Source organism: Natator depressus, chromosome 1, assembly GCF_965152275.1.
Source record: "Natator depressus isolate rNatDep1 chromosome 1, rNatDep2.hap1, whole genome shotgun sequence".
NCBI lineage: Eukaryota > Metazoa > Chordata > Testudines > Cheloniidae > Natator > Natator depressus.
In genome coordinates this window covers 281,245,019-281,272,353 of record NC_134234.1, presented here as the reverse complement: position 1 = coordinate 281,272,353, position 27,335 = coordinate 281,245,019, and the positions used below count along the sequence as shown (strand labels likewise).

Sequence of the window (27,335 nt, the reverse complement as noted above, 5' to 3'; positions counted from 1 at the left end):
GGTCTTCAAGGTTTGGGGCTCTAGGGCCAGGGTATGACTGGAATCCCAGGGGAGCCATCTGAGTTCACTCAATTAGGGTGAACTGCAAAGAATGGGGAAGGCAATCCCCAAAGCTGGTGGATATTCCAATACTTAGATTTACCAAGCCAGCACAAAACAGCTTCTGTAATACCTCTCTGGTTACTCAGAAGTCAACAGCACCGTTCCCTTAAAGTAACCCAGCCTCAGGCCTCCACCTAGGTACCCAAGTCAAATATGATGAAGATTACTGAATTCTTATTCATCGTATAAAAAAGTTCTACCAACCCCAAAGGATCGGACACATTACCTCCCCAGGTTAATGAATATTCCAGATCTTACCCAAATACCCGCTTACAGCCAATTCTTATTAACGAAACTAAAATTTATTAAAAAAGAAGAGAGAATTGGTTAACAGATCAGTATACAAATAGACAAGAGTATAATTCTTGAGGTTCAGATTCATAGCAGAGATGGTGAGCTTTGTAGTTGCAAAAAGTTATTTCAGAATTGGTCCATAGGTTATAGTCCAATGTTTATATTCAGGGCAGTCCAGTCAGCACTGGAATCTCAATCTTGAGGCTTAAGCTTCCCCTGCATTGAAGAATCAAGCAGATCTGAGAAAAAAGCATTGAGACCCAAGGGTCTTTCATATAGTTTTCTAGCATCCACTTGACCATACAGTCCTGGGTAAACAATAGGCTTTTGATGTAACCTTCTGTTTCCAATCATCACCGCTAATTAACTACATGAATTACCTTATGATAATTTATCCATTAAGCAGTTAATCACAAACTTTATAGAGACACATAGACAATGACATTATTGCACCCAAGATTCATCTAAATGTTAATATTCCCTTTTGATCTCTGAATCAACAGCAACAGTGACAGACAGGAACTGTCTGTTTACATGGCTAGCATCTATAAGTAAACACACCCAATTAGTATCACTTCTAACAATATAAATTTGCATTTGCAGTTCTAGCCTATCTAGCACTGAATGGCCCTAATTACCATTTGCATACCTTTCTAACATGACTTTAAAGGTGGGCTCTGGGTTATTTAGCCTGCAAGCTGCTTAACCCTTTCCGGCCATGTGTTACACTTCGTATAAGATTCGTTGCAATTATATAACAGTGGTAGCAATAATGATTTGCATGATTATATTTTAATTAGACAACGTCACACAGGGACTCTGGGCTTCAAGCGTCTGTGACTTCAGGGCACCTTGCCATACTGACTACCTCAAAATCGGGGACCTGAGGGCTTCAAAGCTCCCTGCTGAAGAGCTGGAAGCTGTGGGACCCTGGCTCTATGCAGGGATCTGCTCCCTACCACAGAATTGAGAACCTTTGAGCCCTGGATCCCAAACACGGAGTCTTTTTCCAGCTTCCATGGCTTCCAGGGATTCCAGGCTTCCAGTTCCATGGGGTGCTTAGAAGCCCTAGGAGCCATGGCTGAGCTGGGAGCTTCCGAACTTGGGCTCCCACAGTCAATCTCATTATTAAATTTTCAAAACAAAATGTTTAAAATATATCTACACAAATTCTTTCTCTTTTCCTTTTAGTGAGAAAATTTAAAACTTGTTTTTCGTTCGGAAAAGGAATGAAATTTTCTTTCAGAATTTCCCATGGAATAGAAATTCTTACTTTTGACTAACTCTGCTAGATAGTCCTCTCTTCCCATGTGTATTCAGTAATATCTGATGACCAATGACTAACACAAATGTTTGCTACTGTTTACTTCTATCAGTTCTAGGCGAGAGCAATCTAGATTCCATTCTATTTTTTACATAATCAACAGAATTGTTGTCTAAGTTAAGATTGCAGCGTCCTTGTTGTTGGTGATGCATATGCCAGGAAGAACCCAGCTTGGCTTTCAGATCTCAGGTTGAGTTTGCAGGAGTGACTGTCAGAAAAAGATGGGTTTTCTTTGCAATCTGATCAGATTTTATCTGGAAATCAGCAAAAGAAACATGAAACCTCATGATACCAGTTCTAGAAAGTCACTTTTTTGAGCAGAACCATACTTTAAAGAATGACGTAAGATGCGTATGGTGACTGGTATATTTTGTAGAAGATATTTTACTTGTAATAATGTAAATTATAGTGCAGGTTCCTTTATGTTGTCAGATGACATAGCACCATTCAAACAGAGTAGAATATTGCACTGAGTTCACACTTTCAGCCCAATCTCTTGTACCTCAACTATAAGGATAGAAATTATTATAATTTAGTTGAGAATCAGCTTTGAGCTTGAGACTGTACATTTGAGAAATCTCAGACCTTACTACTTTGTGCATAAAATATCATATTCATAGTAGTAAGATTTGAGCCTTTTCCCCATCTTGGAGCTAAAATGTCTTGTGCTGGGTGGGGGGAAGAGTAAAAAAAGCTCTGCTGGCATAGGGTAGTCTGCACCACTCACCAGCCTCCCATTTTGTATATCTGTTAAGTGCTTTGTTTAAATTAGAGTTTCTCTCTTTTGTTTAGTGCTAACTGGTAAACATGGAGGCTTTTCCCTAGCATTTGGTTAGCAAATACTATCAACCTAAACTGTAACATATAACTGCCAACCCAGTCTCTCAAATGTAAATTTACAAAATTCTCTTTGCCACTAGGCCAGAAGGGACACATTGTCAAGTCTGCAGGTGTAATGAACCTAAAGAGGCAGTTACTTTACATTTCCTGGCATCAGATCTTCATATGAAATAACAGCTTATAAGGGAAGTTGCTTCTGGTCTTGTGGCGAAGTAACTCCTGATACAGAAGGTGACTGTTATACAAGAACAAAGTATTGGGAAGCAATTGCCACCCACCTCCACACCTTTATCATATCCCTTTTCCTGTGTCACAGATTGTTTGTTAGTAGAACTAGTTGAAAAATTTCCATCAAAACTCCCCGTGCTTCTGCCCCTGTATTAGAAAATGCCTCTGAGAGCATTTTGGTTGAAATTTTTCATTACAAAAAACAATAACTAATCACGGAAAATTTCAAGCCACACACAATTTTTTTCCATAGCATACTCTTCATAATCTAGAAAACTATGTAAAATAGCCATTGCCACAGCGTGTGGCACTGCTCCAAGAGATATGTATGATATAGCTCATCATTTCCCCAGGTGTGACTGAGCCCTTTAGTATGGACATTTTGTCTTCTCAGACTTCGTACTTTAGCTCAGATGTTTTATTTATTTTTTAAATTTTTTGAGACAAAGTGCTCATTTATGGTAAGGTACTGTTTTCTGGCGCTAAAACAGCTGGTTCTTCCATACCAATATTTTTTAACTAAAATAGCACAGCAAGATCTGTGTGGATAGAGAAGAAAGAAATAAATCAGCTGGTGAGCCATTAGCATTCACTTTACATGGTGAAAAACAAATATAGCTGTCATTTTCTAACATTCCCGATAGATAAATTGAAAATGTGTATCATTCTTTAACATGGTAAAGAAACAGAGAGCTGCCTATTACTCTGAGAGATATTACTTATGTAATATATATTATCAAGGGAAAAAATGATCTATCTAGCTCGATGGCTTGAAGTTTCAAGCGTAGCTTATCATATCTCTGGATCATAAAAGACTCATTTGAAAGAAAAAACAATAGAAAGTATTCAATTAAGAATGAACAAAATAAATGGCAATTGTTCCTATCTTCCTCCACTACTCTGCTCTCACTATTTTAGTTACCAAAAATAGTAGGTGATGGTGGGTGTTACAAAATTCTTGATAATATTGGAATTGACTTGAATGTTGAGATTTATATCAGTGTACCATATTTTGTAAAGGGTGCCAATATAGTTGCATGGGTTTTTTTGTCCCGGAAAATACCCCTGTAAAACAGGAGAAAATGTTTACCATATCTTTCTTCTGGCTTGTAGCTGAGTCCCTGAAAGTAAAGCAAATTTGTCATGATTTGTCAGTTTTTCTCCCACAAATGCAAAACTTCTATGGATGTCTAATTTGCATGAGAGCAGTATAATGCTCAGCATGGTGGTGTTCCTTTTCAGAAGACCTGCACTGGGAGTTAGTCATGCTGTAGACAGTTTTCTGCTTCACTCACTATACTCAGATCAAATAGTCATCCAGATTAATCCCTGGTCTAATTCCATTGATTTAATTTGAATTTTAGTTTGAAGTTAGTGCTTGCAAAAAGTAGGAGATTAACAACCTTGGAGACTGAACTACGCATAGAATGGGTACAACGTAGTCAGCAACTGTATAAGCAGTAAACAATCAAGTTTCACACTGCCCTGCTAACATGCCTCATCCTTGACCTGCAAGGACCATCTGTAGAGGTACAAAGCTAGTTCAGCCTTGATGACTGCAGCCTCTCTGCTGTGACTGCCATCTAGCCAATTGTATTATCAGTTTATTGTCCTCCTGGAATTAGACTGAGCTCACCAAACTCCTTTCAAATGGGACACTACCAGCCATTAAACAGTAACAATCTGGGCAAGTTTTGAACCAACCAACTAGAGAGAGAAGGCTTTTTATCATGTTACCTATCCCCTGACATATTCACTCTTACTCAGCCCATACTTCTGACATTATATGCTTTTTTACTTGTCAGTTTCATCTGTATGGTACAATGTGCCTTTTTCTAACTTCCAAATACAGAGAAGGATCCTAGTTAATCATTACTTTCAACAAAACTGGTCTTTGCCAAAGAATAACCAACGTTTGGCAGAAATTCTAAGATGCCAACAGCTAATTGAACATCATTGATGAGAAACCTGTACATTAGGGTACATGCTGTCTTTTGGAATTAGGCTAAATATCAAGTACTCCTGTCCAATCTGCCTTTGGATTGGTCATTGGTAGCATCAGCTTCCAGCAGTGCACTGAATTATTCTTTAGCTAGTACTATTAACAGAAAGTAAGAGGCTTAATTCTGTTGGAGAAAAGCCCTTGTCCTGTCAAATTCTTTTCAGTGGTCAACACATAGCATTTGACTTAAGAGATAACTGACAGAGAATTTATTCTGAATAACTATAACAGTTACATACATTTCAGCCAATAAGATCTCCTCACTGGCAGCTTTGGAAATGCAAGATATAAAGTGTGTTCTAATTTGTAATATTTTAATCTTGCCAATTTAGAGTAAGAAACAAACAAACGTTTTCATACAATATACTTGACAAGCATCTATTTCAGCATTCCCCGGAAGCAAATTTCCAGTGTTTTCTTACAGAATGTCTTATTAAAAAGTTAACAAAAGCAGAGTGTATCTTTGACAGATAAAATTACAAAATTAATGGAACAGGATAATCCATTCAGAGATACAGCAAAACACATTAAGAACCACATGCAAAGGAATGAGAAAAGAGGCACTTACATTATTGAAGGGGGAAATGAATGGTACTAATGATCACAGTTGCCAACTTTCACATGGTAAATAAGCACCCTGACTTTCACAATAAGACAAAAATCAAGCTAATCCTATTTCAAAACAAGCGAATCCCTAAGAACCCCAACACTCTGTGACTAGATCCCCCTGGTATGCAGTCTGGGACTATGGTGGGCCCACTGTGTACCCTTGACTCTCTCCCCCTCTTGCCCCTGCTTGCCCTCCCTTGCCCCTGCTTGCTGGGAGCCAATGGAAAAAAAACAAACAACCGAACAAGCTGTAGCAAGCTACAAGTCAAACAAGCTACAAGCCAAAAACTAGCCAACAAGCAATTCACAAGCCCAAGCCAATTAAGTCAAAAACAAGCCCAATTTCTGTGTGGTTTTTTTTTTTTGTGGGTTTAGCATGTTTACTAATAATATGTTTTGGAATTTTTTTCTCCCTATTATTAAATTATAATAACTTCCAGAGGCCTCTGTCAGGATTGGGGCCCCTTTGTGTTACATGCTTTACAAACACAAATGAAGACAGAGTTCCTACCCAAAGAAAATTCATTTTTATGTACACATAGTCAGAAATACATTAATTGGATTTGAATATTAAATAAAATTATTGTTATGCTCACTAACATAATATGCAGGGAATTTTGTTACTATAGGAATTTCATTTCAATAAAGCACTACAAAAGCATGACATAGTTTATTTGCAATTGCAGTTTCTTGTGCATTTCTATTATTACCACTTAATAACATTTGCTTTGCCCATGGAGAATTGATAGAATGTCACATAACAGTAATCATTTCTAGTTTGTGAAGTAAGACTTAATTGGTATTTTATTTTCACTTTAGACTGTATTAAAAGAGCTCTGTGGAGCTTGAAAGCATGTGTCTTTCACCTACAGAAGTTGGTCCAATAAAAGAGATTACCTCACCCACCTTGCCTACTTTCCATACAGTTTTTCTGCTATCATCTTCTGAAATGAATTGAAACAGTCAATGCAGTTCTATGTAGTAGGTATTTACAAAACATTTGAAAGCAAGAAGGAGAGAGAAAAAACTTTTTTTTCCTCTCTGACTGATTTTGCTGCAGTTGAAGTCAATGGCTGAACTCCAATTGACTTTGAATGTTATTTGGCCTTCGATGGATACACACCAATACATAGCAAGCAAATTTCCAACCAATGTTGTAAACAAGAGAAGAATATTTTTGTATAACAAGGCTGCTACTCTGAAACCTTTGTATAACCTGCAAATCTTATTCTATCCAAATACTGTAGATGCATATTTTCTGTTGTCCAAATCTTATTAAAAGGGAATATTTGGTTTTCATTTTATTGGTGATATTCTGGCTCTGAAAATAGCTTTTACATTAGTTCCTTATTTAATGACAGGTTTCAGAGTAACAGCCGTGTTAGTCTGTATTCGTAAAAAGAAAAAAGAAAAGGAGTACTTGTGGCACCTTAGAGACTAACCAGTTTATTTGAGCATGAGCTTTCGTGAGCTACAGCTCACTTCATCGGATGCATAGCATATCGTGGAAACATGCTATGCATCCGATGAAGTGAGCTGTAGCTCACGAAAGCTCATGCTCAAATAAACTGGTTAGTCTCTAAGGTGCCACAAGTACTCCTTTTCTTTTTTCTTATTAGTTCCTTATTGAATTTCTATTGAATAAGAATCTATTTTCCATAATCTTCATGGGATAAAACACTTGTTAGATTAGAACTATTAAGTTTGTCTGAAGACTTGGTGTGCACTAAAAGAAGATAATACAATAAACCACAACCTTTGTGGCTTGCATTAGACATGGCATTGTTTGAGGCTGTCACATTCCCACTGTGTCTCTCTTTGGCATATAAATGTCTGACACTAACGATTCATGTTTTCATGCTTATTGAACATCCCCTCTTATTTTCTCTAAAGGAGTCTTTTGGCTCACCTGGATTCAAAACAGGAATGTCCCTTTTTTTTTCTATACCTCATTAGGAGTTTAGCCAAGAAGAGTATGGCTGATTCAACTTTTCTGTCAAACCCCATTTTTAAAAGTGCTTGGCTTGCCTACCTGAGCTCAGGTGGGAAAAAGACAGAACATTCTTGGTTTTCTCAGAAGCAAAATCCTTAAAGTTTTCTTGATGACATCAGAATCCACTTCATTTCTCTTAAATTCCACTTAGAAAATACTTTATCTCAGATATTATAGTAATGTGTGCCTGCAGAAGACTGTGGATAAATAAATCTTTTTCTTGGAGTGAAATCTTCTGGTTATATAGTATAGGCTTTTTCTAAACCCAATCTAATGGTTCCTATTCTGGCAAAATTTTCGTTGAAGTTGATAGTACTTTTGCCCATGTAAAAAATGCACAATCAGCCCTTTATGTAAATAGGGTTGTCTGACACATTCAGCTTTTCAACATCTAGATCTCAGCCTTCCAAAAACACTGATGGAGTCCTACTGTTGTGGGGAGTTGCAGCAGTCTAATGTCCTTTGTTTCTGTTCTATTATTGCATACTGTATTGTTAGTAGCCAACGGAGTTTTCAGTATTCGTTGAGTCAGGAATCTTGCTCTGTATACATCTTCTTTGTTATGATTCTATCAAAGTGACTCTTCAGGCCAGAGACTCAAAATATTTAAGATACTACTTTCTAAACCAATGTCTTATTGGTGTGTGGAAAGCCATCCCATTTTACATTAATCTCTTCCAGGATACCTTGGATAGAATGGTCTGGGGAGAACTGCTCTTCTGTGAAAGAATGTGTGGTCTCTGCAGAGTGGAACTGGTTACGAGTCATGGTCTGGGGATTTTTGTAACTTGATAAGGCATAAACAACAAGTAAATGAGATAAATACTGAGGCTGAGATTTTCAAAGTCAAATAGGAGATTTAGCCACAAAAACCCAACTGAAATGAGTGGAAGTTTTGTAGCTAAAACTCTGTTGGCCTTGAAAACCCCAGCCTGACAGCCCATATTCTGTATAAAAAAGGGCACAATTACAGATCTGAATGGAAGTTAAAAAAATCCCAGTTTTTTTTTTGACTTCCTTACATAATACTGAACTTCTTGTTTAGTTTGCATATTAAATACACAGATTTAGTCAATCACTTCCTACACTACCTATCTGAGTAGTTTTAATGCCCTTACCATTGTAGTATCTGACTGCCTAGAGCCTGCACTAGACTTTCAACTTTTAAGCATTAAAAAATTAATAGCAAATTAAAGAAAAAGAAAAAAACCTTAGTCTTCTATGGTTCCAGCTAATGTGACTATATATCCCAAAAGAAAAGATTGTGTACGTAAGTTAGAGAGTGTTTGCAAACATTACTGTTAATGTGTGCACCTTATCAACATACATTGATTTTAAACACATCCTTTAGTTTAAATAGCTTTGATTTTCTGCCTGGAAGACAAAAGAGAACATGAATAGCCATTGCTTATTGAGTTTACAGATTTTTACATTAGTTCATCTACAATGATCCTTTGTTTGTTACACCTTAACTTAAGATATTACAAAGAATACTAAAGATGCTATCCCTCTGAAGGGTAATAGGTATACTCAGTGTAAATACATGTTTGCTATTAATTAAGTTCTGCTATTTGATGTCACTCTTTATAAAACAATGAAGTTTTTGCAAGGTTACCAAAAAAACAACAATCTCTAGTGTCAGTTTATTACCTGTCGAAAAATCATTATTTCCTTGTGGCAGCAGAGTCAAATTCCAGACATTATTTATAATCTAGGAAAAATTATCTTTGCAGTGGCACATGACACAACCTTCAATTCCTAGATGAATCCAACAAAAATTGTCCATTGGGATGAGACTTTGCACTTGATCTTTCAGCCTTAAATGTAATTTTTGAGAAGGTTAATTGTGAGAGTGGCTTAAAACTGAGAGGCATGTTCTGCCTATGTATAATCTGTCTATTACTGCAATGCATTCCAGCAAACCTAAAAAAAAAAAGTACGGTTGAGTGGTTGCATTTTACCTGTATGCAGATCATTAGAACCTTTTGATGGGTCATAGGTCAAACCTGAGATCTTACTGCAAATCTTGGAAGAACTACCCTATAAATGTCTTGTCATGACCTTCAACTTCAGTTTTAAGGGGAGTTCAAGTCTGACTGCTCATTCAGGATGGCATTATTATATATTGCTATTTATTGTTATTATACACAGTTGCTTATAACTTTGCCAAATTTTCACCATTCACCCTGAAATTTTCCACGCCAGGTATCTACCTGAGGCTGATTTTATTTTTTATGTTTATTTTTAAGTTTCAGCAAAAATGGTTCAGCCATTTCTCAGAAGAAGATTAGTGAAAAATACATTAATTTGACTTTGTTTAAAAAAAATCTTACCTCTATTTTACGAAGAATCTGCTGCACCTCCTAGAGTCAAGGACGTACCTTTTGCTGTGTGTGGGGAACTTGGTGAAACTTCCAAATTTGGCCAAGTTACATGCCTTTGATAAATGTCAGTTCACACATACTAAGCAGAGACTTGTTAGAGTATGGCAGCTACATTTTTTGAAATTTCTGTCTGCCGTGAGCCTGCTCCATGCCAGGGCTGCAGGGCCCGAGCAGGAATTTCCCTACAATTGTTGCCCACACTGCTGAGGGCCACTGTGGTACCAGACACATGAACTGAGATCAGGAAGCCTGTCTTTCCTGTACTTACAGTGCCTACCCTGCTGACTCCAAGGCACTATGGAGGAGAAAACAGCCTGATTCATATGCAGAGGGGACAACAGCTGCACCTGGGGTGGGTAGAGGTGGGGCAGAGGAAAGAGTAGATTGGGGCATGGTGTCTGATAGAGTTGGGGATGGATTTGGACTTAGAGCTGCAGGAGGAGACTGGAACTGGCTGGAGAAAGAGCTTGCACTGGGACCTGGGAGAGAGACTAGGACTGGCAGGGCAAGGAGATTAGGAGCTGTGGGAGCCTAAACAGGGGTGGGGGACAGGCTGACAATGGGGGATGGGAGAGACTGAAATTGGATGAGGACCTGGGGGGTGGAGACTGGGACTTGGAGATAGAGCCAACAGGGGAGACTAGGACTGTCTGGGCAAGGAGACTGTGACTGGGATGAGAAGTCTGAGGAGTGGAGAAGGATTCAGATGAGAAACTGGTGGGGAGAGGATTGGAACAAGGACAAGCTGGAGTGGATGGGGTAGAAAGGGTCAGGCTTCAGGAGAGCAGGGGCAGAAGGGTATTTCCCAAACAGCGCACACTCCCTTCCAGAACCAGGAAAGAATCCCAATATTCCTGAATCTCACCATTCCTCTGTTGGAGGATGTATCTCATGTCTGTTTGGTGCTGGTCAATGGGATGGCACCCTTCTACTGTTATCGGTTATGCAGTTAGATCAAGTATCATAGGTCTGTACTGTGGATCTAAAGGTTCCAGTGTTGCTGACAACCCATGTGGGTGGCAATATGATGCTATATGATGGGATTTCTGTTATTTTCAGTTTGCTTTTTTTAGAACCTAGGACATTATGCACTGTTTGTCTGTTTGAAATGGGCCACCCTCATTACCACTATAAAAGTGATTTTTTTCTTCCTTGATATTCTACTGTTAATTGAATTGTCTCGTTAGCACTGACCAGGGCCAGCTCTAGGCACCAGCAAAACAAGCAGGTGTTAGAGCAGCACATTTCTAGGGGCGGCATTCTGGCGCCGGCCATGCTGCCCCTAGAAATGTGCCCCTGCCGCCCCAGCTTGCCTCCGCCTGCTCCCCTGAGCACGCCGCCTCCGCTCCGCTTCTCCTCCCTCCCTTCCAGGCTTGCGGTGCAATTGGGGGAGGCGGCAGTGGTGGAGTGGAGGTGAGCTGGGGCGGGGAGTGGTTCCTCTACCCCCCCCGTTACTTCCTGCCCTCCCTCCCCCCTTGCTCACCTCTGCTCCGCCTTCTCCCCTGAACACGCTGCCTCTCCCTTTCCTGAGAGGAAGGGGGGAGAAGCGGAGCGGCAGCGTGTTCAGGGGAGCAGGCGGAGCAGAGGTGAGCTAGGGCAGGGGGTTGCGGGGGGTAGCCTCAGGAAGCAATAGGGGGAGGAGGCGGGGCCGGGGATTTGGGGAAGGGGTTGGGAAGGGGCGGAGTTGGGGCAGAGCTGGGGGCGGAGTGGGGGGGCAAAAAAAAAAAAAAAAAAGCGGGGGTGGCCAAAATTTTTTTGCTTGGGGCGGCAAAAATCCTAGAGCTGGCCCTGGCACTGACCCCCCACTTGGTAAGGCAACTCCCATCTTTTCATGTACTGTGTATATATACCTGCTACTGTATTTTCCACTCCATACATCTGATGAAGTGGGTTTTAGCCCACGAAAGCTTATGCCCAAATAAATTTGTTAGTCTCTAAGGTGCCACAAGGACTCCCTTGTTTTTGCTGATACAGACTAACACGGCTACCACTCTGAAACCTGTCATTATGCACCCACAATACCCTATGAATAAAGAACATTAAAGTTGCAAAGTCCAGCATTCAGGTTGGGAAATGCCAGAATTATGGTTGCCTGTGCAAACTGAAATTGGCTCCCTTGTGCACATGCCTTTTGACTAGCACTAAGCGGGAACGGGAATTTCTGTGCTGTGGAAAATTTAGCATTTCCAAAACAAACTTAATTCCAAATCAGAATGAAAAGTCAGCTGGGCAGTCCAGGTTGCGGGCCATCTGTACAGACATGCAACCTGGATGGCTGGCACCCTGGAGACCCAGCCACGCAGGGAGATGGCCACAGTGGCGTAGCCAGGTGGAAAAAACAGGGGGAGTGGAGATAGGCACTGAAGGACCCTCCCCTGACACCACCACCGCAATGCTGCCGAAGACCGGAGCGAGTGAAGGACCCGACGCCGAAGTGCTGCTGAAGACCCGGAGCGCTGCCGGGTGAGTACCAGGGAGCGGTGCCTTCTTTTATCTCCGTTCCCCCTGACCTGCCGCTGAAGACCCGGAACGCCGCCAGGTGAGTAAAAATTAAAAAGGTGCCACTTCTGCTGGGTGGGGGAGCGGCTGCTGCCCCGCTTTCCCCCTAGCTATGCTACTGGATGGCCAACCCATTCACCTGCCTGCCTGTTAGATGGGCAGCCGGGGAGGCCAGCTATTTGGGGAGCCAACTACCCAAGAAGAGAGGGAGCTTGAGGAGCATACTAGGTGGGCAGCTGGGAAGTAGACAGGCTGGCAGGAAACCAGGCCTGCCAGCCTGCCTGCTATCAGATGTTTTGATGGAATCAACATTTTCTTGTGGTGGGATGTTCTGATTCTGTTGAATCAGCATTTTCCCACAGAAAACTGTTCTGTTGGAAAATTTTCCACCAGCTCTAATTATGATACAGTCTTTAATTACATGATCACATATTATTTTTTCCCCAGGACCCTTGCTTCATTCAGCGCATAGGATGGAACTGCTCTAAGGATGAATCAGGGTTGTGTAGTAAAGGGGGTTGTTTTCTGAAGGACCCTTGGCTCATTTGTTGCAGACTTTGGAAGGTGTGTTGTGAATGAGGCAGGGGACTGCAGAAAGAGAGAGGACGGTCTCATGGCTAAGGAAGTTGAATGCCACCTTGGGGAATTGGATTCTATTTCTGCGTTTGACACAAAGTACCTATGTAATGCTGGGAAAATCAGATGGCCACTAACATCCAGGGGCCAGCTTGAGACCTGGGGCTTGATTTGTAGAAGGGCTTAGCACTCCCAATTGCAATTGAAGTCAATGGCAGCTGTGCTTTGAACATAAACTGCTTTATAATTTTAAGTACTCTCAAAAATCAGAGCCTAAAGTATCTCAAATTTGGCACCCAAAATTGTGTACATTTTGACCGTAATTTCTCTGTGCCTCAGTTCTCCATATGCAGGACAATACCATCCCTTCTCCTCATAGATGTGTAATGAAGATAATTTAACTAATGCTTGTGAAGCACTCAGATACTATAACAGTGAACACCATATAACAGTCCACTGGGAAATCTCTAATTCTGTCTTCAGAGCAGAGTTTGAACGGTACGCATTAAATAGCCCATGGGGCCACCCATTGAACAATGGGGATAAACAAAATCTCAAATTGCTGCTCATTGAGTGAGCGCTGTCCATCTTGTACACTGAATGAGGAATGAGCCCTGTGAAAAAACAGTATGTATTTATGTAATTAAAGATTGAATCATAATTAGAACTGTCAAAACATTTCTGATGGAACAGTTTTCCATCAGAAAATGCTAATTCTACGAAATTGAAATATTTAATTGGAAAGTTTTGATTTCATCAACATCAGCATGTAATTATTGAAATATTTCTTTCAATAAGACAAAATGGTTCATTTTCATTTTGTCATTTTTATATATAACATAATATGATTAAATTACAATAAAGTTGAAACGTTTCACAACCTGAACTTCATAGATGTTCTGACCAGAGAAGGAGGGGAAGACAAGATATCTGTATCTTTATGCCTGTGTCCGGAGCAATGAATGAGATGTGAATCTATGGTTCCTGCTATATTCCTCCTTGTGTTTCACTTTTCATCCCGATCTTATTCCACCTACTTCTCCCTTATTTCTCCTTTTGCCTTCTGTCTAGTCAGCACAAGCTTAACCTTGCAACACTTTGCTATGATCAGTTTGGCAAGCTCAAAACAATTCTTACTAATGCTTGGAGTGGCTAGTTATATCCCCTCAGTACAGTATTTACATGGTCCTAATCAGTCCTTGTGTCCTAAAATAAGAAGTGCCAAAACACCAAAGGTGGTGTAAAATTGCTCTGAATGGGGGGATTGAAGTGCATACTCGGGGAGGGCAGTGGGAAGCCCTGAGAGGGAGCAGAGGGGAGTTGGGAGGAAGATGGGGCAGTGGGGGAGTTGGCAGAAGTCCAGGGGAGCAGGAAAGCTCCCACAAAGCCCATCCTGTCCACACATCCCCCCTACTTTTACCTGGTGATTGGGGTGGGCTCTACTGTCTGCCCAGCTCTGCTTCCCAGCTCCTGACATCGCTAGCCTCTGGCTCCACTCCAGATGCTCTGCAACTCCAGCCCTCATGCATTATCCTGGGCCTGGTCCCAGCTGCATTATCCTGGGCTACCTCCACATTGAACCACTATCAAATGCCCCATGCTCAGGACCAGCACTGGCACCTGTTGGCTTGGAGGACACCCTACAGCTGGGAAGGGAAAGGGGCCGCCTGGCCCAGGACTGGCTCCCCTCACTGGACACTAGCGTGAGGGCCCCACACACGGAGGCTGGGAAGTGGGTAGAATTAGCAGAGGTACCAGAATGCTGTTCTGGCTCCCTAAAAACTTCCAGAACTTCCTTCTGGCATGACTCAAGTGCTGGTCCTAATCATTATAGTATCTGAATATCTCACAATTATTAATGGATTTTATTCCCCCAAGATTCCTGTTAGAAAGGAAGTGCAGTCCCCTTTTAACAGGTGAGGAACAGAGGTACAGGGTAGATAGAGTGATTTTCCCTGTATCAGACAGGTAAGTCTGTGGCTCAACTGGGATTTGTAGCCCAGAGAGGTGTCCTCTCCACTAGACCATCCTCTCTACCTTGGTTTGTGTGCTGTTACCCAAGTCTTCCAGTTCCAACCATAGGTGCCGACTCCATGGGTGCTCAGGGGCTAAAGCACCCACGGAGAAAAAATAGGGGTTGCTCAGCACCCAAAGGGCTGGCCTTGGTTGCTGCTCCGGTGGCCCTGGGGCTGGCTGCCAATCAGCTGTTCAGCAGCTGGCCCTAAGCTTCCAGCAGCTCTTCAGTAGCTACCCTGCAGATCAGCTGTTGATCGGGGCTTGCCCCCGCACTCACTCCTCTCTGCTCCCTCCTCCCCTCACTGCCCTTAAGGCAGGAGGGGGCAGAAAGGAGCCAGTGGTGGGGGGGAGGTGCTGACAGGAGGAGGTTTCGGTGGAGTGGGGGCAGGAAGAGGTGGAGAGCGGGAAGAGGTTTCGGGGGAGGGGGCAGAGCTGGTGTGGGGCACCCACCTGCAAAATGAAAATTCAGCGCCTACTAAACTGTAAGAATCATAAAAGCTGCACTTTCCCCTATCTTGGGTTCCCCCTCTCCCCCTCTGTGTGATCCTGTACTCAGGACAAATGCAAACTTTAACAAAACCTAAGAGTTACCTTTTAAAATGGGCTCTCTCTCTTTTCCAGCAATAACTGCTAATGCAGTTTAAGACATTTTCAAAGAAGATATATGTCACTCTTTAAAAGATTGTATACAAAGAGAGAGAACACAAAGGAGTTAGTTAAAAAAACAAAAAGAACGAGGAGTACTTGTGGCGCCTTACAAACTAACAAATTTATTTGAGCATAAGCTTTCGTGGGCTAAAACCACTTCAGCAGATGCATGCAGTGGAAAATACAGTAGGAAGAGATATATACACAGAGAACATGAAAAAATGGGTGTTGTCACACCAACTATAACAAGACCAAAAGAATACGCAAAAGAATAAATGGACACAAATCAGATGTCAAGAATTATAACATTCAAAAACCAGTCAGAGAACACTTCAGCCTCCCTGGTCACTCAATTACAGACCTAAAAGTCGCAATACTCCAACAAAAAAACTTCAAAAACAGATTCCAACGAGAAACTGCAAAAGTGGAATTAATTTTCAAACTGGACACCATTAAATTAGGCTTGAATAAAGACTGGGAGTGGATGGGTCATTACACAAAGTAAAAACTATTTCCCCATGCTAATTTTTCCCCTACTGTTACTCTCACCTTCTTGTCAAATGTTGGAAATGGGCCATCCTGATTATCACTACAAAAGGTTTTTTCCTCCTGCTGATGATAGCCCACCTTAATTGATTAGTCTAGTTATAGTTGGTATGGCAACACCCATTGTTCCATGTTCTCTGTGTATATATATCTTCCTACTATATTTTCCACTGCATGCATCCGATGAAGTGGGTTTTAGTCCATGAAAGCTTATGCCCAAATAAATTTGTTAGTCTCTAAGGTGCCACAAGTACTCATTGTTCATTTTGCTGATACAGACTAACATGGCTACCACTCTTTTAAAAAAAACAAGTAACGCTTCATTTTAAGTTTTAATTATTTTCCCTCTTGCTTTTACTTTGTGTGCTTAATAAATATTAAGAAAAATGATTTCGTTTGGTGGTTTACAAGATACAAAATTTAGATCCTGGCAACAGAACTCCAAAACTAAACTGCTGGCATTAACAAGAGTAATATAAATGGTTACTTAAAATTTATAAACATCTGAAAAATTCTCTCTGATTTTCACAACAAAGGGATCGGAACAAAGTTTTACTTGTCTTCAGCTCCCCACAGTAATATATCAGAGACAAGTATATTCAGTTCTTTAAGGTTTGATGCTAACCAAAATATTAGGTATGTATTTCAGAGCAAAGCATTCCAGTGATTCTCCAAGGTAAGTCTAGATTTGAAGTTTATATATGATACATATGTCCTTTAGCACTTTAAATTTTTGATTTTTTTAGAAATGTTTGCTAAATTACCATCAGTTGAGTTCAAAGATGATCTCAACATGATTTTTACAAGTAAATTTCTTCCAGTGCTTAATCTGATATATTTTCTGAAACTAGGATTAGACCAAATTTATAAACACCCAACTGCACTTCTCAGGGTAGACTGGTGCAGAAGTGATGGCATTAAGAAGATTCGGCAGCATTTTTCTTATGGTAAGATTCACACAAGTAGGAGCTTGCCACTTACATTTTCCAAGATAAGTCTGATGATTAGCCTGTAAATCAGCACTGATTTTTATGTAGATCCTATTACTTCCAATCTCAGAGAAATCATTCCATTTTATTTCATAGCTATTATAAATACATAGCAAATATTTTTGTGTACCTTGTTTTTTTTTCCCCTTGTAAAATACAGAAATTTCTGAACTCCAGAGAGCCTGCTATATGTTTTGTGAAAATGTCACAGATCTAAGATAGCATGAGAGACTTGCATGCTTTTTTATTACTGGTTGACCCACAAGGTGGCACTAAAGAGAAAAGTGACAATTTTCCTAATAAAATGTGAAAACCAAAGCCAGCATGCCATATGCTGAATCAATATTATGTTAATTAGAAACATGCTTCCTTCATTGTCAATTAAATTTTATTTTGTGAAAATCCTACATAATTGCAAAAATGGTTCATTTGCCCCAACCCTCACTCAAAAGTTAAGTTTTAAAGAAAATGAGAAAGACCTAGGTAATTTACTAATCATAATTCCAGAATCTCAGATATGATAATTGTGATCAAACTGTAGTTAATTAATTTATTTTCTGCTCTAAGAAATAAAGGAATTCAAATGAGTGAAAAAACAAAAAGGCTTAAACTTTCTTTAAAAATAGTCATTTTTGATACACTAAATTTGTGCATTTATTTATCTCCTGATATCTAAATATTATTTATATATGACTATTTGGATCGGTCATTTATTTCACTTCTAGTATGTAAGATCATCTTCATCATTTTACTCTTTTAAAATAATATAATCCATTTATAAATTGTACAGATATTTAATCAGGAATGTTGTAGACTTAGGGAATTCAATTCTGGACCCTTAGAAGTCAATGAGAATTTTGCCATTGGAGTCAAAGAGAGTTTTGACATTAACTTCACCGGAACAGGATTTCATCGAGGGTCTCTGAAAATGACCCTCCTATTGAGCTCAGAGCTAGAAATAGGAGGGCAGATTAACAGTTTCCCAGCAGGAAATATAGCATTTGCTTCCAGTCTTGACTGGTCCTGAGATCTCAGACCTTAAAGTTGTAACATTATTAAATAAAGAAAATCTATTTTAGGTAACTTCTAGAGGCTTCTAAAGTTGTCTAGTTATAATTTTTTGCTCCCTGTGAGACTTACATTGATGGACACATAGTACTACCAAGGATGCCAGTCATTACAGGCACAGGGATGCTAAAATGATACCAGTACATTTAAAAAAACCCAACCCTTTAAAATGATTCTGAAATAGTGATTCTATAAGATTAGTGGTATATATAGAATACCTGATGATGTGGTGTGGGACCTATATAATGTATTAGCTGTACATTTTATCATTTGATGTTTAATCAAGCATCACTAGCAGACTTAGGACCCTCTGTTTGCAAAATCACAGTGAAGTCAATAGGATCCCATGTGTAGAAAGCTGTCAAGATAGGGCCCTACATCTGTTAGTGATGGTCAGTTACATAGTTATACATTTTATAAATTGATACTATATTATTGTTTAATGCTGATGATGTGCTAATAAAATTTATCACTGGAAACATAACACTTTTTTTTAACCGATTACTAATATTTTCAACTTCAAATACAAATCCTGCGCCCATGTTAGCTGCTATGTTTGTGGCATCCATTGCACCAGTGCAGCAGCAGCAACAGCTACTTGGAAAAGAGTGGGAAAGGCTTAAATCCATTCATCATGCTGGTCGTTCAGCCAATTCATTCTACTCATTTAACCCAATCAATTTACCAGAGTCCTGTGGAGATGGGGAGGTGGTGTCAGGGACAGGCAGAGGATGATGCTGGCAGTCCTTCATCACAACTCTGCACACAGGGGGCCTTATGGTGTTGGTTGTTCTCCACAGGCCAGAGCAGATATAGAGCCCACATCCTCCTGAGGTGACAGAGCAGGCCTTTTTAGGTGCAGTGTTGCTCTCCCCAATTGGGGGGGGGGGGCGCGGGCGGGGAGGGGGAAAGGGACTGAAAAGGAACCCTGATCACAGCCTGTCCTTTCTGTACCTGTCAGGCTATTGCTCCTGGCTGGTCATCCAACTAAGTGGTCGAAATAAAACAAAGATTCACAGACTGACGTTTGGGTCATGGAATGTCAGAACTCTTCTTGACCATGACCGAAGTCCGGAATGAAGAACAGCCCTTATTGGCAAAACACTGATGAGGTATAACATAGACGTTGCTGCCCTCAGTAAAACCAGACTTGCTGATGAGTCCCACCTTAAGGAGGTGGGAGCAGGCCACTCCTACTACTGGCTTGACAAGACCAAGGATGAGCCAAGGATGAGCCAAGACAGTCTGGAGTAGGGTTCATCATATAGTCTGACACTGCCTGCAAGCTTGACTTGCTCACCAACAGAGTCAATGATCAAGTTACGGTGCTCCGCATACACTTGTCCAGAGTCCAGATTGCAACCATCATCAGTGCCTATGGGGTGACAAAGACTCATACAGATGAAGTCAAGGAGGTATTTTATGAAGTGCCACACCAGGACAAACTCTTTGTCCTTGGAGACTTTAATGCTTGTGTGGGAGCCAATGGTGACAGGTGGAGCAGGTTGCTAGGCTATCATGGCATTGGAAGGTCACACTCCAATGGCCAACTACGTCTCTCCAAGTGTGCCGAGTTCAATCTCACTATTACCCAGACAGTCATCCAAAAGGCCAACAAATATAAGACAACATGGATGCAACCCAGGTCAGAACAGTGGCACATCCTGGACTATGTAATTGTGCAATCTAAAGACATTAAAAATGTGCACATCACCTGTTCTTTGAGAGATGGCAAATGCTGGTTAGCTCATCAGCTTGTGAGAAGCATCAGGTTGCTATACTTCTCACAAAAGTGTTCCAGAAGATGCCTCAAACCACCTAAGACGATCAATGTGACTGCCATGAAAGACCCCAGTATTCTATGTTAAATGACTTTCCTCTTCTGGTTTGAATTATTCACTTTATATGAAAGCAAACACGTATACAATCCCCTCTTTGTTAGGGTCTTAAATAAGGGTCTGATCATGCAGGTTCCAATTCAGCCAAAGCACTAGAGGCACAGGCTCAGGTCCACCCCTATTCAGCATATATCTAAATTTCAGCATATGCTTACATATTGTCCTGAACAGGGATAAACTTAAGCATGTGCTTAAGTACTTTGCTGAACTGAGCCACAATCCTTACACAGGGAACGCTTGAAGTCAATAGATTTGCCTGAGTAAGAGCTGCAAGAGAATTGGGTACTTAACTGTTGTTTATTGATTATTTTAAAGATCATCTGTCTCTAAATCCATTCTAAGGCTGTAATGAAGTATCTCCCTTTATTCTAAAATTTCTGGTAACTATTTCTTTTAAAAACAAAAGAGGATTAAAGCTATTTTGTATGAATGGGACATTTTGATAAATTACAAATCCACAACTCTTGTACATGAATATTACTAAAGTAAAACAAATTTAGGTAAGCATGGAAGCTGAAGACCAAATTGTATAAAAAGGCATTATTACAATAATTGTAGGAGTCTATAAATTTTTACGACCAGATGTGGTGTGAAAACAGATGTAACAGACACAGAAGGGATGCTCAGATGGGCCATGAAGATGATTAAGGAGTAGGAGAGGCTTCCATACAGGAAGAGATTTAAAAGATTGGGACTCTTTGAATGTAGGGAGATGAATAAGAGGGAAGATGATGGAAGCGTACAAAACAGTGAATGGCACAGAGAAGGTAAATCAGAAGCTCTTATTTTCCCTCTTTAATAGCAAAAGAAATATGATAGTCAATAAAACTGAAAATCAGTAAATTAAAAACAGATAAAAAGAAATACTTATTTTTAAAAAAAATATAACACACCATTTATCTATGGAATACATTGTTACAAGATAGCAGGCAGCCTAAGAGTTGAATACATTTGAAAAAGGATTAGAAATGTATATAGATAATGAGATTATCCAGTTACAAAAAAAAGGATTACAAAAAAAATATTTTATAAGGGATATAAACCTGTAGGGGTTCCTTGCACCTTCTTGTGAAATATCTCATACTGGGTTCTGTCTGAGACAGAATGCTGCACTACCTGGACCACCAGTCTAATCTGGTATAACAATTCCTGTGTTCCTAAAACAGAATGAAATATCCACAATTTTTCTCTCTCTGTCCTCCAAGACTAACTTGCTTATTTCTAATTGATTATGATTAACTAGGTTTAAGTGTAATTATTCACTGAGAGAAACAAACAGCATTATGTTATATCTATGCTTGGCACACTGCAACTAACATTATTATTGAACTTGTGTAAACAAAAAGTAAAAACAAATGGCTCACAGTTGAAAAAAAATCTAAGATGCTTTGTTTAAAATAAGCTTTATGGTAAGCAAGCCAAATATGCTTTAAATAAAACTCACCACTAGACGACAAACATATTTGTTTAATCTTCTTAGGTAGCTAATTAAATGGGAAAAAATAAATAAAAATAAATGAATGATAGAAAGAGAGACTAATCAATTTTGGGAGGCTGAATAAACATGTATAGATGTGAAACACAACATATGGAGGAAATAACTTATTTTCACAATCTGATTTGGATAACAACAACAACAATATGCTAAGAGAGCCGAGTATCCATGTCCACACTGCTTGGCTTTATTTCATGCATCTAAGAGTTCTTCAGGGTTATTACTGATCTGGGGCAGCCAGGTTAATCATGGACAACCATGTGACTGCCACCAGTCCATGACCAGACAGTCAGAGACTGGATAATTGAAGTATTATTTGATTCACATGATACTGTAGATGCGTGTTTCATCCAAAAACTTCAGACCAGGAGATTTGGCTTTTAAGAAGAGCAAAATGCAAGGCATTTTAGCTTAATAGGACTGAAATAAGCAAAGGAACTAAGGTCAACTGTACAATGTGATGATACTTCTGATGCTTCAATTTCAATGTCCTACCTGATCATAAGACATCAGCAGAGGGTCAGTGACCAGATCTGTGTGCCCATACAGTAACATAGGCAATACGTGGCTTCTCAGACATGCTCCAATGTGAGGGCTACTCAGACAGCATTTTAAATAGAGTTTCTTGCAACTCCAGAAGAAACTCAAAGAAAGGGAAGACACAAGAAAAAGAAAATAAGGGAAAAGGAGAGAGGGAACAGAGCAGTACCTACTAATCCTGTCTGTCCCATGATGACTATGAACTAGTCACCATATAGGTCTCTATTTATCTAAAACATAACACAACACAGTGCTCTTTCCGCTTTTGTTTGTTACTTTGTACGTGGCAGAGAAAAGCTAAGCCAAGATGTGGTTGTACATAGTCATCTAGTCATCCCTATTTCAAAACAACAAAACAAAATATTGCCTAGGGCCAAATCTCACTCACCTTAGTCAAGTATGTGGTTTCCCTGAAGTAAATGGGATTACTTCTATAAATCACACGGGCAGGATTTGGTCATTACTGTGACTTTGGGTGCGTGGGGTTAACATTTAAAGTGGATGCCGAGAGACATTTTCTGTTACAATCTAGCATTGTGGCTGCTTGGATTTTTAGTGGGAATGATTTCCTCCAATATTTTTCTTCGCAATAACTCCTGAAAATAAAGCAGAAGGTATATTTATCAGCATCACATATTAGATCTGGAATGTCACTGAAAATGTCTTGTGAAAAAATACGACTGCATAGGGGCAGTACCTCTGCCCCAATCTACTCCCTTTGCACCACTCTGGCAGCTCCAACGAAACAGAAATCTCCCCTTTTGGGGATAGCCCTCCTGTGGGGGAATCCCCAGCAGCTGTATAGTTCCTAGGGTACCCAGACCTGCAGGTTGGTGTTGGGGGATTCTCAGTTCATGAACTATAGGTATAACAAATACATTTGCCAAAAATAAATTTGCAATTAGAATACATTATAAATCAAATGTACATACTATTCATGACAGAAATGTTAGCAGACTCTCTATCAGTTAAGAGCTTTATTGTACCTCTTAAACACAAGGGACCAGGAGTTGCCAGTAGCGTAGTCTCTTGTTCGCACTTCCCCTCGCATACCTATCTCTTACGAATGTACAGTATGTGCTTGCCTCTGTGACTGGCTGGTTCAGCTAGTGGAGGGATTGGTGGACCTATGCCTCCTCCCTGGTCGCTTTGGGCTGGCTAGCCCTGTAGTCCTTACTTATATGAGTTCAGGGACTGCAGTTGTCCCCAGTCACTGCACAGGAGGCAAATGGGGGAGGGTCCTTGAGCCCTGCCACTCCTGCAGATTTGTTCAGCGGTCAGACAAAATTTGTTTGTAAATCTTTTATCTACACAAGTGAATGAAGCATTGATCACTCAGGCCTCAAAGTAGAAAAAGTTCTACTTGTCTTCTGAAAGTTATAATGTTCTTATCCCCTGTTTGGATAAGTTCAGTTCCATGAATAAACTGTACCCAACTGCAAGATATACAGTAAGGTTGCTTATTTACAGAGCCTTACTGCTAAGACTATAAAGCACCAGTTTGAATACAGAGTGTTGATTTTGTGTCACTGGAACCTTAACATAAAAATACCCCAGCTTTATTGGGATCCCTAGTCACTGGACACAATATAACCTAGTGAATTGGTAACTGCATTATCTGAAGCTTATCCATGTTTCTTCTCATACTTGTTGTCTAGGGAGAACCATCTCTACACTTATTTGGTTAAGGTGTGCAACGTGTTCTCTTGTTTGTATAAGTAACTGAAATCTCATCCTATAGCTCATAAAATGTGATTGCATACAAGATGTTGATGGCCTAAGGGAAGTTTTGAACAACTGAGAGTCATTATTAGGATTTTGCTGCAGAAGCGAGACATGATCTGATATCTTTTCCAGCAAAGTCACGGAGACATCTGACAAGCTGACTGTGAATTTCAAAGACATTATGTACAAAATGCATTCATACACTTACCACTGTGAATAAGAGAACAAAGACTTTGCAAAATAAAGAGCTTTCTGTAGGGTATGCATCTATGTAGACTCATGTTATTCTACATCAAGGTGCTGTAATATACACATGGCCAGAGATCTGCCAATTTCAGATGGTATTAACAATTTATGAGTTTGGCTAAAAATACCTGTGTCTGATCCACAATTATGAACATGGAAAATGGCTAACCTGGTAATGTATGGTTTTAGAATGATGGAATAATTCAGGCACCTCAACTGCTTATCAGAGAAGCTGCTAGCAGAACCTCTTTAACATATGTCATTCAACATATTAGATCTGTGAGGATCTCAGGGGAGACTGAAGACCGTTAGAGTGCTGCATGAGTTACTGGACCAACGTCAGAACTGAATCTAAAGGAGGCTAAGCTCTTTCTACTTAAACCTTCTTCCTGTACTCTGCCTGTCATTTACACTAATATAGCCTTTCTTAGAAGGAATTAGATCCACAGTTGCTTACTGGCATGTCCTTAACCCTTTACACATCACCTTTTCTATTGACCCAGGCTGTTTTAGGGGGCCTGAGATTTTCAAACCTGAGTTATGTGACAGAATTCCATAGTTGATTTTGAAAATCTCAGACATAAAGACACTAACTACATGCTAAAATACTAGAATATCTTATGGCATCTTATACTGCCTTAGACTCCCCTCTAAATTTGGCATAGTTGAATTGATTGCTAAACACAGTCCAACTGTCTCAGACACCAAACATGCTACTTCTGTGAGAAGCCTGCACAAAAATGTTCACCAATAAAATTTTAGCTCCTTCCCTGCTCTAAGTTGCATAAATAGTATTTTATTTTAAAAAAAACTTTGCAACTTATAAAATACAGCAAAAAAAATTCAGTTCTATTTCAGACTAACTATACCCTTAAAACAGGACTTTGCTTGAATGTCTCCCTGAGCTGCTGACAGGAACAAACATGTAAACTTAGAAAACATGTCAGGAAAAAAATAGTACAGAAGATGGTGTTTCTCTCTGATGCCTGTTATTGACAGCCCACATACAAAACACTTAAAAGCACCCAGACACTTCTTTTGTGTCCATTTTTAAAGGGTTTAATGAAACATATACGCACTGACATTTTTCAACCTACAGCTTTGGGTTTTTTATCCCAGTGTCAGTTCTTTTTTTCAAATCACAGGGCAACAGTTTTCTACTATATGCCTCAAACTTATACCGTCAACATATAATGAAACCTATTTACAGCCACTAAAAGGATTTTTGTTTTTCTGCCGAACAGGTGGCTGGATAATAGCGCAATTAATATGGAGGAACTGTAGTTAGGACTGAGATTTTACTCAGGACAGATCAACTAGAACATATAATCACAATTCATAGGTGACTTTTGTACATATTTCACTCTATATTCTATTTTGTACTACTGCAGTATGTAACACTGCATTGTAAAATAAAAACTAGGGCTTTGATCATTCCAGACAGAGCCTTTATTTTTTTCTTTTTCTAAATTCTGATTGGCTTGAATGATAGCAGGTAACTATTTATACTCCCTATAACAGCAGTTCTAAAAGCAGGTAGTAGATTAGCACAAATTCAGACCAGCCATGCTTTCAGAAGGCAAAATGGCCATTATATCCCATTCCACAGACCTCTGTATAAAAGATTTGCCCTACTTGTATATTTTTAAAAGTGTAAGTAATTTTTAAAAAGTTACTTTTTGCATCCGTTATTGCAGGATAGAAAATACGGCCCTGATCCCATAAAGACTTATAAACATCCTTAACTTTATGTACTGTGAGTAGCTGCCACTCAATTAAGTTTAACACATATGGAATTCTTTGCAGGATTTGGGCCTAAATAGCTTTGATTACGAAATACAGAGACAGTTGCCCGAACAATGCAGAGTGAAGAAGAGAAAAGGGGTGTCTGGAATACAAATCCAGAACTGGAGCTGACTTTTGGAGATGGGTCCTATGTTGACAAAGTTCTGAACCAACCTGCCTGATCCAAATAACACACACTCTTGGGGGTTGGGAGGAGCAGAGGCAGTGTGTTCAAAATCTGCACCTGAATTTTGCAGGTAGGGGCCCATCCCTAGAAATATGTTAGCCCCTGAGTTTGGAAAGCATCCCTATTCACGATAGCATTTAAGCACATGCTTAAATCCAACTGTCGTAAAAATGGGATTTAAGAACATGTCTAAATTTCAGCACGTGCTTAGGTGCTGTCCTGAATAAGGATGGATGTAAGCAGCTACTTAAGTACGTTCCTTAAATTGAGGATTTAGGCCCTCTAAGGTATTTATATTAAGTTAGGAGCTTGAATACCCCCTTTGAGGATCAGGGCCTTCCTACTCCAGTCTTTTGTTCCTTAGGGGTTCCATCCAACGTTTATATATGTGAGCAATTTTACTCAGTAGCAAAATCCTATTGGTTTAAATAAAAATACTTACCTGAGTAAAATTACTCACCTTCTTAAGTGTTTCTTAGGATCAGCCCCTAGGTTAGCATGATACAACTATTGCCCTTCAAAGCTGCACTCAGCAACTCTTTATGAAGTAGATCTAAATGAAATACATGGTGCGTGTTCCATATTTATGCAGGGGATATATTCGCGCACATATAATCCCAGAAATCCTGTGGCGGGGAGGATCTGTAATCTGACACACACCACATCCTATCATCACAGGATCTGCCTGTGCCAGGGGGTGTTTATCAGCCGGGAGGCTTCCCTCTCCTTCCACCTGCATATATGTGTATATATATAGAAACTAGTTAAACACAGGCTGAGTCACGGCCGGGGAGCTGGGCCGGGGATGGTAGAGAGGTTCCTGCCACTGAAGCAACTGACGGCGCTTCTAGCAGGCAGCTCAGCGACCTCCCATGGGGAGGGGGCTGTCTTACGCGCCAGCCCGGAGGAAGCCCGCTAAACCGGGCTCTCCCCAGCTGCTGCACGCCTCCTCTCTTACTTTTCTCCCCCTCAGTCACTGACAGCAGCAGTAGTAACAGCTGTCAGTGGGGTGAGGGTGCGTTGATCCCCCCCCCCCCCCCGCTCCGCCTTCATGCAACCCAAGCGGGAAAGCGCTGTACCTGCAGGAAAGGAGACTTTGCAGAGCGAGCCCCGCACTTGACACTCACGGCCGCGCCACGCGCGGGCGGGAGGCAGAGCCGCTGTCCGGTCCCAAAGCCCCCAGGCGCTTCCAGCGGCTGCCGAAGAGGGCAAGGCGGAGCTGAACCGGCAGGGGAGCCTCGGCTAGGGCCGAGCGAGGCAGGCAGGCACTCCCCCCACCCCGTGTGGCAGCTCGGGTGCGGGGCGCACGCATGGCGCCGGGCAGCCCGCCCAGCAGCGGCG

General features: G+C 40.6%; 1 long non-coding RNA gene across 1 annotated transcript; it reads right to left on the bottom strand.

Annotated features, from left to right (window-relative positions):
* Window positions 1-431: 431 nt before the first annotated feature.
* Window positions 432-27,335, bottom strand: LOC141980627 (uncharacterized). The gene is made up of 3 exons (XR_012637587.1): window positions 27,074-27,335; window positions 22,440-22,647; window positions 432-1,974 (listed from the first exon to the last, which is right to left on the bottom strand). It is a non-coding gene; the product is annotated as an uncharacterized LOC141980627 (long non-coding RNA).